The sequence below is a fragment of the Phyllostomus discolor genome, chromosome 3, assembly GCF_004126475.2.
Source record: "Phyllostomus discolor isolate MPI-MPIP mPhyDis1 chromosome 3, mPhyDis1.pri.v3, whole genome shotgun sequence".
Classification (NCBI taxonomy): Eukaryota; Metazoa; Chordata; class Mammalia; order Chiroptera; family Phyllostomidae; genus Phyllostomus; species Phyllostomus discolor.
In genome coordinates, this window is record NC_040905.2 from 8,344,942 (window position 1) to 8,357,073 (window position 12,132).

Here is a 12,132-nt window from a genome sequence, read left to right on the forward strand (position 1 = left end):
ACCTGATGGGTGTATCAGTAGAATCCACATGTCTTAGAAGAGTACGGTCAGCAGGATCTCAAGTCCCAGTCTTAGACTTTAATGTCATATACAGGAGCTTTCAAACTCTTTAAAGGAAGAGAATGTGGGAGCTAAATTAAACTGAGCCATTTGCTGAGAGCCAGTGTTACTGTAGTTTCAGAATGTTCCCAAGCGTGGGCGGTACTTACTGGTACAGTTTAAAATGGTTAAGATGCCAGGATTCCCTAGGAACGATGGTAAATTTGCACAGTTTTAGTTTTCTCTGCAATATTTCTATTCCCCATCTAGTTCTGCATTTGGATCAGAATCCTGGCTCCGGTTCAGGCAAGAGCTGTATACTGAGCCATGGACTAAGTGGTATCGCATTCACACACCTTAAAAACATTCTCCTTTGAGGACTGAAATGAATGTTTTCCTGGAAATAAACACATGCGTTTATTATAGTAAGTCCATTAGAGAGATGGGTAATTCAACCACAGGTATTTCGTGCTGTAAATATTAATCTTTGTTTTGGTTATTAGATGAAAAAAGTGGATAAAATATTGCGATGAGAAAATCACACATTATTCATTTGGAAATTTGGTCAAAAATCGATTCTTTGGGACTTCTTCAAGCTGGGAAATCAGGGGAAAGGCAGAAATGATAGCTGTGTCAAAAAAAAAAAGTCAAGCTTGGTGGCATTCAATGGCCAAGAGGCAAGGGGACCATGTTTCTGTCATTTGACATTAATCACAGTCCAAGATTTTACAACCGGAAGAGTCTTTTGTGATGATGTTCTCTAACTCTTGTCCTTTATCTAACTCAGGGTTGCAGGTAGGACCACTGAGGGCTCAGCACAGTGCCCCGGTGGTCTCGTTAGCATCCAGCTCCCCTGCATCCCCCCGCCACACCAGTGCTCTTCCCACTCTACTAGGCTTTCCACGACTTCCTTATTCTTTGTTTTTGAGAGATTAACTTTTCAAATAATAAACATATAGTCGCCACTTACAGGAAGCTTAGAACGTTTCGGGCACCGAAAGTATGAAGAGTATGCGTACCTCCATTGTGCTGACAAGGAACTGGGCACAGAGGTGTTCAGGTACCTGCCCAAGGTCACACGGAGAGGAAGGCGTTTCAGCAAGGGTTTCTGCACCTGGGTGTTGTGGTGTCAACCTCGTGGTGTCAACCTGGCTCCAGAGAGCACATGTCCAACAGACCTTGTGTAAATGCGCAAAGGGCAATCGGACCCAGTAAGACCAGGGCTGGGAAACGTGCATAGCTTTCAGTTCAGGAACTTTTCGCATGAGAACCTACGTTCTCGTGTTTCACAAGGGAAATCGCACCATGCAATAAGGAGAAAAAGAAGATAACAGATCCTGTTATGACCCGAAGCCCTAGAGTGGTTGACTTTTTATTAGAAGTGTGTTACCACATTGTCTAAAGTCCCTCACTTTCTCTGAATCCTGTGGGAGGTGGGAGGAGGGAGGGGGGAGGGGAAGCGGGGAGGGGGGAGGTGAAACCATGCCTTGTATGCTGGGCACAGAAGTGCCGAGGGGCGCTCTTTAACCTACAAACTGCTGAATCTACGATGAGCTGTGACTTTCATGCTTTGGAACTAAACAGATTTAAAGAGTAGCCAAGCAAAGCTTTAAATTATGATTCGAGATAATATGTACAGAGAACAGCTTATACATAAGGAAGAAAATACCACAAAGAAATAAATATTTATTATTTTTACTCCAGTTACACAATGTGGTCTAGGATAAAGTACCCATCATTTTTGACCTTCTTAATGGCATAGTAATTTCATGTTAACAGCAATGTTCTCCATCCCCAAATCCTTCTTGGGAAGAAGATAGACAGAACCATTTTGTAGGTAATGGGGGAACATGAGAAATGGTTTTCCAAAGTTCAAACTTCTACGTGTCATTAGAAACAGGAAATGTTCTCAGAATATTCAGGTAATACAGGGAACCTGGGGCCTGAAACCTCCAGGCCCCTTAATTCTCCGTGATGACTTAAAAGCTGATGGACAGGAGTGTCGTGTTGAGCACGGGGACCATTAAGCGTGAGGCAGACAGAAGGCTTTTTCGGCTGTTATTAAATTAGAGTTACAAGCTCCCTAGTTTCGGGAGTATAGTCACTGTACTGCTTTCTGTTGGCTTGCTTTATATTATCGTTGTTGTTTGTTCATTTGTTTATTTTGCAATTCTTATTTACATGTTTCCGGAGCGTTTGCTTCTAAATTTAAATCAGACAAGCTTCCAATATGGGTAAAAGGAAAAACGTAAGAGTGCATTTTTACAATTTCACAAGTCACTGAGGCATCATCACCCCTTGCTGACTCGGAATGCCTATTTCCTCTGCATTCGTTGGATCAGCTGGAAGCCGGACTAGCAATGAATTTGTCCAAATGTATGATAAGAATGCGAGAATAGCAACAGGGATTCTGAGGGCCTAAGGCAGATAGATAATGGATAGGCGTGTGGGTGGAAGGGTGGCAAATAAATGTGCGCTCATCAAACGGGAGGAAGGAAACAGGGCGTGCTGGGCCCCCTATGGGGGGGTGGGGTGCAGAGTCACACAGACAGGGAGCCAGATATTTCCAGTCGGGGGCGGGGGTGGGGGGGTGGAGCTCTGCTCTGTAAGGGAACTTTGTAACAAGGCTCTGGAAGGACTAGAGCAGTCAGAGCAACGGAGGGAAACTGCAAGAGCAAAAATGAAGAAGGGGTGATACCCCCAGAAGAAGAAACAACCAATACCCCTAGGGTGGAGCTCATGGGGCCGTCCCGGCTGCGGCCCCTGCTGGGGGTGCTGGGACCCCTAAAGCTGTTGCCACTGCAGGGCTCAGGAGTACCTGGTCACCCCGGGCCACTGCTGCTACAGCAGCCTCGAACAACTGCTGTCGCTGTGACTGTCACAAACGGGAAGCCCCTCTCTTCCTCTGGCCTGCTCTTTCCCAGCCGGGGCCTCACGAAGGCGGGAGGCAAACAGGAAGCCAGGCACAAAGCAGTCTGGGAAATGAAGTTTCGACCCTGCCACCGCGGCTGTTCAGAGCAGGGTGTGGAAGGATGGGCCAGTGGCAGTACTGGCACCTACAATAACCCGCGAACTCACCACCAACTGGAATGCAGAATCTTCAGCATGCAAAGGGCTCTGAGGACAACTAGCACAGCCATTACTTTTTTTTTCTTTTAAAAAAGATTTTATTTGTTTATTTTTACAGAGGGAAGGGAGGGGAGAGAGAGAGAGAGAGAGAGAGAGAGAGAGAGAGGGAGGAGGGAGGGAGGGAGGGAGGGAGGGAGGGAGGGAGAGAGAGAGAGACATCAATGTGCGGTTGCTGGGGGTCGTGGCCTGCAACCCAGGCATGTGCCCTGACTGGGAATCGAACCTGCGATGCTTTGGTTCACAGCCCACGCTCAATCCACTGAGCTATGCCAGCCAGGGGGCACAGCCATTACTTTTAAATTCTGTTTACATGTTTGGCTTGGGGTATTTCCATCTACCGTCTATTGCAAGAATTGGCAAACTTTTTCTTAAAACTCCCAGTAATGAGTACTACAGAGTAGAGAATAACAGGGCAGCTTTTCATAATATAATCATTACATAGGACATGATATATAGGAAAAAGTAACTTAGGAGATTCCCACAGTGACATGAAAGTACCCACTGAATGTACATCAGGATATGCCGGATAACATTGCAGTAATAAACGATCACCAGGGATCTTCTGAGAGTGTCTGAACCTCCAAATCCATGCCTAGAAAGAATGGTTTTCTTCCTACCCTAGTGCTGGACCCTCTCCTGAAACCTCATTTCCTGTGGCAGGGTTTTTCCGTCCAGCGGGATCACCAGTGGGGATGCCAGCTGTCCTCAGAAAAACGGTCCCCCGCAGCCCTCACCACCCATTTCAGGGAGGACAGCCTTTGGATCCCCCTGTGCGTGGTGGGCACGGCTCCGAAGTTCTGAGTCTTCGCGACTTCCTGCCACACTTCCACAAGTCGGGTTACGTCTTTTTTTTGTGGGTTTCACAGTTTTCCTTCCAAAGATGGGCAGGTCAGTATCTACATGCCTTTCCTGCTATTCCCTGCACCTCAATTCATCATTTAAACAACTACCTAAAAGATAAAAAGAGCACACGATTTCACCAGAATTAACACTCTGAATTTATACCAAGCCCGCCAACACATCTGACCTTCTCTTTCCAATTTCTACAGCCTTCCTCCTACCTACATAACAAATGAATAAATAAAAAAAAAACATTAGTAGTTAGCTAAAATATCTAAAAACCAAGACTTTTGTTTTAACCACCTGATACAATTTATATTAACAAAGAGAACACTTTGGCAAAGAAAAAATTTCGCATTCGAGCTGGTGGTGGTTTTGCAGTTTATGAAAAGCACAAGGGCTTTATGGGAAAGCCTTTCCTTAAGCTCGTGTGGCTGAAGGCTCTCCACTCTCTGCAGGACGAGGGAACAGCGCTTCCCGCGGGGACTGTTGAAAGCCCGCCCTTGTGTGTGTGGAAAGCTGCTTACAACACTGAAGTGACAAAGTTTTCAGTTTACATATCAAGATATTTAAACTCTTAGGCGAAAATTTCTGGTAGATCACTCCAGTACACACATAGACCTCGGAACACAGAACTGTCCTGTTTTAATTTTCCTTTCTGAAAGCAAAGCACCGCTGACACTTGTAAAGCTGCTTAAGTGAGTTCCTGTTTAACAATGACTATTCCATTCTACTTTGCTTTTCTCAGAAGAAATACATTAGACCAAGTTTTTTTTAAAGATTTTACTTATTTATTTTTAGGGAGGGAGGGAGGGAGAGAGAGAGAGAGAGAGAGACAGAGAGAGAGAGACAGAGAGAAACATCAATGTGCAGTTGCTGGGGGTTATGGCCTGCAACCCAGGAATGTACCCTGACTGGGAATCGAACCTGGGACACTTTGGTTCCCAGCCCACGCTCAATCCACTGAGCTACACCAGCCAGGTAGACCAAGTTTTTAAAATCCTAGGTATACCACCTAAGAACCCAACTGGTACAAATGAGAGGGGTGGTCACTCGATGAGCTGCCGGAGCTGATTAGTGTCTCCATGTTAATTTTAGAAAGCGTTCCGTTAGTACATGTTTTCATACATTAAAAGAGCCTTCCTTTCGCAAAATCTACTTGAAGTGACTAGGAAATACTAAGCACACAATTTCATCTTAGAAACTATGTCAGAAAATTCTAATACTAAGATACTAAATATACTCAAATACTAATAATTATAATAATAAACATTCACTCTCTTGTGTACAGATAATTGATTAGTCAAGGCTAGACAATATTTGTAGCTGGAGTTCTGATGAGTGGACCTCTATCAACTGCACAGGTACACACACATATTTATGAATATGTGCAGGCATGTACACACATACCTATTTTAATAAGTGATTTTCCCTGTGCAAAGTGAATCCAGCGCTGTCTTCTTTAAAGCTGACAGCAAGATTTGTGAGATCTCAAACTAGGGAAGAAAGGTAGGTAAAATACATTATTGTAATATTGAGTATTTGTCACTTCCTCATTCCTTAAAAGCGGTTAATTGAAGGAAGCACTTTAAACAAGGAACAGCTGCCCAGTAACAGAGGAATGACTGAGTGTTTTGTAATGATTTGGACCTCACTGTGAGACCCAGTGAGCCCTGGGGCAGCAGCTCATGTTTCATTCATACGGTAAAAGGTAAATCACAGGAAGATGAAAAATTTTCTATTCTTCATGCACCGATGCTTACCAAGATAAAATCATATATACTTAGTAATGCATTTTAATAATGACACAGTGGTTGTACTTGGTTCTGGTTATTGAGCAGAGAGATTCTTTAAAACCAAATGTAACTGGAGGGTAGAGAATCAGCTTCCCAGAAGGGCGGGGAAATGCGCTTCTTGGATGGCTGGCAGCGCTGTGATCCAGAGATGGACTGTCTGATGCATTTCGCTGGTCTGGCGTGTCTCCAGTGTAAACCACACGCCAACATGGGAAAAGCGAGGGCGCTTGTATGTGTTTATTATGGTCGATGTTGCACTGGGGTGGCCAAGGCAGTAACCTTGACGTTGCATTTTGAACATTAATGGTTATCCCTCATAATTTTAGGGAAGTCCAGTGGGCAGGAAAAAAAAAGCTAAGCAAGTAAACCTGAGAGTACTGAAAATATTTAACTGGAGGAGTTACTGAGAGATCGGATATGTGCCCATATTAAGGGGTTGAGTTTAGTATAAAGTCTGCTGAAACGCTGTCCCTTTTGTGTTGCTAAATTCTGGTTCCCCAAACCAAAAAGTTGTAAGTGTTCTGGCAATATAATTCGTTTCTACTCCTTTTTGCTTTTGAGCATTGTGAATGTGAAACCATTTTCATCAGGTGTGATTCAGAGTTACTCTTTGCAATGTCCCAGGAAGAATGCAGGTTTTTGCAAATATTTCCATGGAAAATCACTGTGTATGGGTCTTCTTTGACCTTTTTCTGTATTGACTCTATTCTATAAATTATTAAATTTATGTTGAGCCCTGGCTGGCATAGCTCAGTGGATTGAGCACGGGCTGCAAACCAAAGTGTCGCAGGTTCGCAGGTTCGATTCCCAGCCAGGGAACATGCCTGGGTTGCAGGCCATAACCCCCAGCAACTGCACATTGACGTTTCTCTCTCTCTCTCTCTCCCTCCCTTCCCTCTCTAAAAATAAATAAATAAAATCTTAAAAAAAGAAAAAAAATTATGTTGAAATGTTTTCTTAAAATTGCCAATTTTGTCAGTAATATCAATAAAAATAAGTAAATGACTATGCAAGCTTTGCCACCCATTACAATAAGGAATATTTATAATACAATAATGGACAATTCATTAACTTGATATCCTTGAACCTTAATCCATTCAAAACTACACCTGCCTTATACACATACCATGAAGAAACAAAATGATAAGCACAACATGCCTAGCTCATAGTAGGTATTCAGCCCTTATTGAAGGTTCCTCTTTGCCCGCTGTAAATTTTGTTCCACTTCAAACACAAAAGATGACTCATCCAATTAATTTGCTTAGTAATGTCTGTGACAGAAAGCTCTAATTTAGCTTTCATGACAATTCAACTAACTTTTTATGTTATCTGAGCATTTAACAGACCTGTTGTTTACATGCCTTGATAGATATTGCATCTGCTAAAGAAAAAAATTGCTATTTGACTCTACCAAGGTGATGTTGTAGGTGATGTTGTTGTTTTATCCTAGAAAAAAATGGGTGGGGTGGAGGTGAAGCAAGTCTGTAAAGTATGAGACAGTGTTGTGGTGTAATATCTGCTGTTTTCATTCAAGGCTGATTTTATTATCTGTATTTCATGTTCTATCTCATGCCTCTCAAGGAATTTGGTTGACTTACACTAATCCTCTCTTGTACTTTCTCTTTGCCCCACTACTGTTTCTTTCTCATTAGCTTGCATCTTTTCTATCTTAAAAAAAGACCACAAGTAAGTCTTCATTATCTTTGTGTATCTCTTCCATCTTAAAAGTCAAACTATATCACATACTTTGAGTAATGGAATTTGGCCTTTAATATACTTTGACATCTGCTGTTCCCTCAAAACACACATACACATATCTAGATTGAGGAGATTCTCTACACGCAATGCATGAGGCTGAGATTCTTAAAGTTTAGCAAGTATCAGAATCCCCAGGAGGGCTTCAGTGTTGAGACCCAGCACAGAGTTTCTGATTTGCAAGTTCTCAGGTTATGGTGAGGCTACTATTCAAGGAGCCACCATGGCATAAAGCATGCTGCGACATCAGGGACAATGAGAAAAATGATTTTCATCAGACCCACTTCCAGAGAGAGCGCTGTATGTCTGTTGGATAGGACTTCTTTTGTATTTCCTTTTCTTTAATGTAAATTTTAATTGTCAATGTGCTGGCAATTTGACTGTCCAAAAATAAAAAGGCCTGATGTAAGCATTTGCTGTTTCCTGTTGGGAACTGCCCTGCCTGGTTTCAGGAGCTGTAACCTCCTGAAGGCTAAGGCTGAGTGAGCGACCTTGGGACCATAAGCCACTAAGGAGACAAAGCTTATCTCCCTGGCAGGGGCACTGCCTCTGCTCCTTTTACTTCACCCTGCCTGGCCCCCAGTGCTTGATCAGTTAGCCAATGACAGGCAAGATTCCCCAAGGGAGGAACAATCTAAGACAGGCATGATCACAGGGAGGCCCCAGGGAAGAACTTGGGGAACTATAGCAAAAGTGGGTGATGGACCCTCGTCCCTCGGCTTTGACAGAGCCTGGGTCCTCATTCTGTCTAAGAGATGTCTCCTAATTTCTTGACTGCCTTATTTCCCCTGCCTGACTTAAGCCTGAAACAATGACAAAGGGTGGTGCAGCCCTGTGCTGGAAAGGGCAGGTTCCTAGAGTGATTGAGCCTAAGAAAAAATACATAAAATCTTGTGAAACCTGCTTTGCTAAGAATGCTCTCATTAAATGATAAAGGTCCGAGCAGGAAATGAATTTGTTTCCCAAAGTTTTATAGCCCTTTAGCTAAGAGACCCCTGACTCAGAATAAGCCCTTGTAGTTCTTTATATGCTATCTATTGTTTGATCCTTACTGCTTTACCATGATTAATGAGCTTTACCTGTTCCTGTGCAAATTGAAAGCCAATAAAAGCTTGTCAAGGCAAGGGTTGGGGTGCTGTCCTCTTGAGAGAGTGGCCATGCCATCCTTTTTCCTCCATAGGACTCGATAGTCCGTGTGAATGTCTTGTCTCATCCATAATGCCTTGGACACCGTGAGCCAGTGTCCATGTCAGTTTTCTGTGGTTTCAATACTCTCCCCATGGCTGAATTCAAACAACAAATGTATCATGAGTGAACTAGAACTTGGGAAGAGATGTGCACATTCGTGTCTCTTAGAAGCAGATTGGAGCCAGATCCAGCACACCAGAGATTAATGTAACTGTAGACATCTCTTGTTGACAGGGAAGCTGTGACAGACACAGGTGAAGCTCAAGTGGTGTCACTTGGCCTGTGGAACTTCCCTACCTTATCTACCATCCATCTTGCCCTGTCCAGTGCCAGAAATCATACACAGATTGTTATCCCAACCCAGGGTCTATACAAAGAAGGGTGTGGTAGAAAAGACTGGAGATGGGATGGGTGGAGACACCGCTAACCTGAGAGGCTTTCAGGACCTTCTATTTCTACCCCATGTTTGTTTGAATAGTCCAGAAATTAAGTAATGTCACTCATTAGGAATACTTTCAATGCACAAACTTTCCAGATGTATTTTTGTGTTTTGTTTTTTTTTCAGTGAAAAGCTCCCTTCAAGTCCCCAAAGAGATGGGAAAATAAGGAGGACTCTAGCCAGCGGGAACCGGTGGTGCCCCTCCCCTTTCTCATGGGGTCCAGGGTTCAGGCTGCTCCCCTCAGTGCGGCTGAGCAGGAAGCTGAGGGCGCACCTGTGCTGATGGGTGGGCGGGGCTTGGTACCTGCTGCCAGGCCGGCTTGCTGCCCCACCATTCAAACAGCAGGGTGCTTTTGATTACTTTGCAGGATCACAACACTGAGCCCAGAGAGCCCTGAAGTCCTGGTCCACTCCCAAATTCCAGGTCCCCAAGATTAATCAAAGTGCCCTAATTTTTCAAACGAAAAACAGACCAAATCCACTTAAGTATTTTTAGTGTAGTTTATCAGGATAGGCTGAGGAAGGCATTAAGAACAATTTTGTATAGAAAATGTGCAATCATTTTAATTCAAAGCATGTGGATTTTTTGGTTTCTCACTTACTGTATACCAAATAGATGATGGCTCTAAGTGGCTGTACATGAACTTCTGTTTGGGATAGCAGAAACCTGGTACTGATTTCAGATTTCCCCTTGATTCTACCCTTGACAATGGATTATCCTTATGAAAAGAGTCGAAGGTAGTGGGCTGTTGGCACAAAGCTGAAAAATAGTTGCTCGGGGCTTACCAAGATCAGATGAAGGGCTGGAAAGTCTGACTCTCAAGTTAAAAAAAATTGTGGCTCAGCTCCAGTCATATTCTGATGAAGATCAGGTGACCTGTGATTAATGTTGCTCTTATGCTCTGTAACTCCCTTATGGTACATTGTGTGAGCCTATCTTTTCTGCAGTAGTTATCTGAGGAGGAAAAAAAAAACTTAGCAAACACAATCAGGATTTGCGGGTTTATTATAGAACCTTAGTAACTAGAGTAAAACTATGCTTCAGTATCTCATTCCTCAAGGGGATGGAGTCCCAGGGGGAAAGTGTGTTGTGGAAAGGAAGAGGAATAGGCATTCCAACCCCAGAAGACTCCAGAGAAAAACACCACGTGGGTGGAACTGACTTGAAAGAAGCGACTAAGAGGTCCCAGCGTCCTGGTCAGAGTGCAGTGGCTTTGCCCGTCGTGCTGCAGCTGCAGCTCCTCCCCTTGTCCGTGTGCTCTGTCTCCACGTTAGTCTGCGCTACAAATATGGGCTCCCTCTCGGTAGCTGTTCTTTGAGAATCTCTCTGTGGTGTGAATGACTAATGGAAAGGTCATGTAGAAGCCACTTTCAGGAAAATGCCTGCTCCAAAGGAAATCTTGCACAGCTTACTCAAAGATAAATGACTACATCTATAATTACAGGAATCCAGATCAGTGAGTGGCCGGCAGATGGGAACTTTCTTTCTTTTTTTAAAAAAAATTATTTCTTTTAGACAGAGAGGGAGGGAAGGAGAAAGAGAAGGAGAGAAACATCAATGTGTGGTTGCCTCTTGTGGGCCTCTACTGAGGACCTTACCTGGCCCACAACCTGGGCATATGCCCTGTCTGGGAATTGAACTGGTGACCCTTTGGTTCGAAGGCCAGCTCTCAATCCACTGAGCCATACCACCCAGGGCGGGAACTTTCTTTTGGGCAAGCTTTTTATAAAGCTCTTCAATTTGGGCCACATTTTCTAAGACTGGCCTTGTTTTGGACTTGTGGACATGAGTATAAATGCTGTAACTAAATTCAGCTTAATGAAAAGAAAAACTCAAAAAAAAAAACATCCAACTGGAAATTCACCTCTATTCTCTTTTGTAAATTTTAATTTAGTGTTTGATCTTTTGAATATTTTTTTACTACATGGACTTCAAACTTATTTCCTCCAAACAATGTAAATATGTTTTAAAATGCATCTCAGATCTCAAACAACCTCTTTTCCTTACAAAGTGCAGATGATGAAATGACTCCAGCATTTTCATTTCTTTCCCAGGAACACCCCGAGGGTCTTTTCCTCTTTTTATGCCCTCCTCACCTGTCCTTGTCTCTTACAAAATTTCATTGCTAGCAGCATTTCCCTGTTTCTAGAAGCAAACATAGCTACAGCTAAGCGTCTCTTTGTAGTGTTGGCACCAAGTCATAGTGGAGAGCCGAGTCACAGGTTTGCTGGGAGAACTTTCCTTTGGACCAGCGTTGCTCTGTTGGTTTCTTTCCATCAGCTTCGTTGGTTTTCCTTGCTGGTCACCATGATTGCCCTCCGCTTCCCAAATAACATTTTGGGTGAATTCACTTCTTCTCCTACTAATTTGCAAGTGTCTAGGTCTTTTCCCCCTTCATCTTTTTCTGTCTTTGGAAGTTAAATTCTTGGACTTTATCCCCTGAGAGGTATCTACTTACCAAGACCAGTTCTGCAGGAGTGACACCCAACCACAACTTCTAACATCAGTGGGACCAGAAAGCCTATGGGCAAGTTCTCGTTGATCTTTCTTGTTTTATTTTTTAAAAACCTAAATAAGATAGAGGACGTATCAGATATTAAGCTGATAAGAACAGATACTACACTTGATCTTAGGGAATTTCAGGGGCAAAGGGGAGGGGTTTACAGGAACGCATATAAGGACACATGGATAAAAACTAGAGGGGGTGGAAATGGGAGGGAGGAGGGGAGGAGTGGGTGGGTGGGTTGGGATGGGAGTAAAAGATAGAAAATTGTACTGCAACAACAATTTAAATAAAATTTTTAAAAAACCTAAATAAGAAAGCGTGCGCATAAATTACTTATATATGTGGGCTATATGCCTCTCTAGGCATCTTTGACTACAAAATAATACCAGCTTTTAAGAGGCTTAGACTATGGTCAACTACCCTGGATCATTCTTTTGAT

The 12,132-nt window shown here is 43.3% G+C and overlaps 1 pseudogene; it reads right to left on the reverse strand.

Moving 5' to 3' along the window:
* Window positions 1-11,735: 11,735 nt before the first annotated feature.
* On the reverse strand, window positions 11,736-11,847 carry LOC114513529 (annotated as a pseudogene).
* Between the last annotated feature and the right edge of the window lie 285 nt (window positions 11,848-12,132).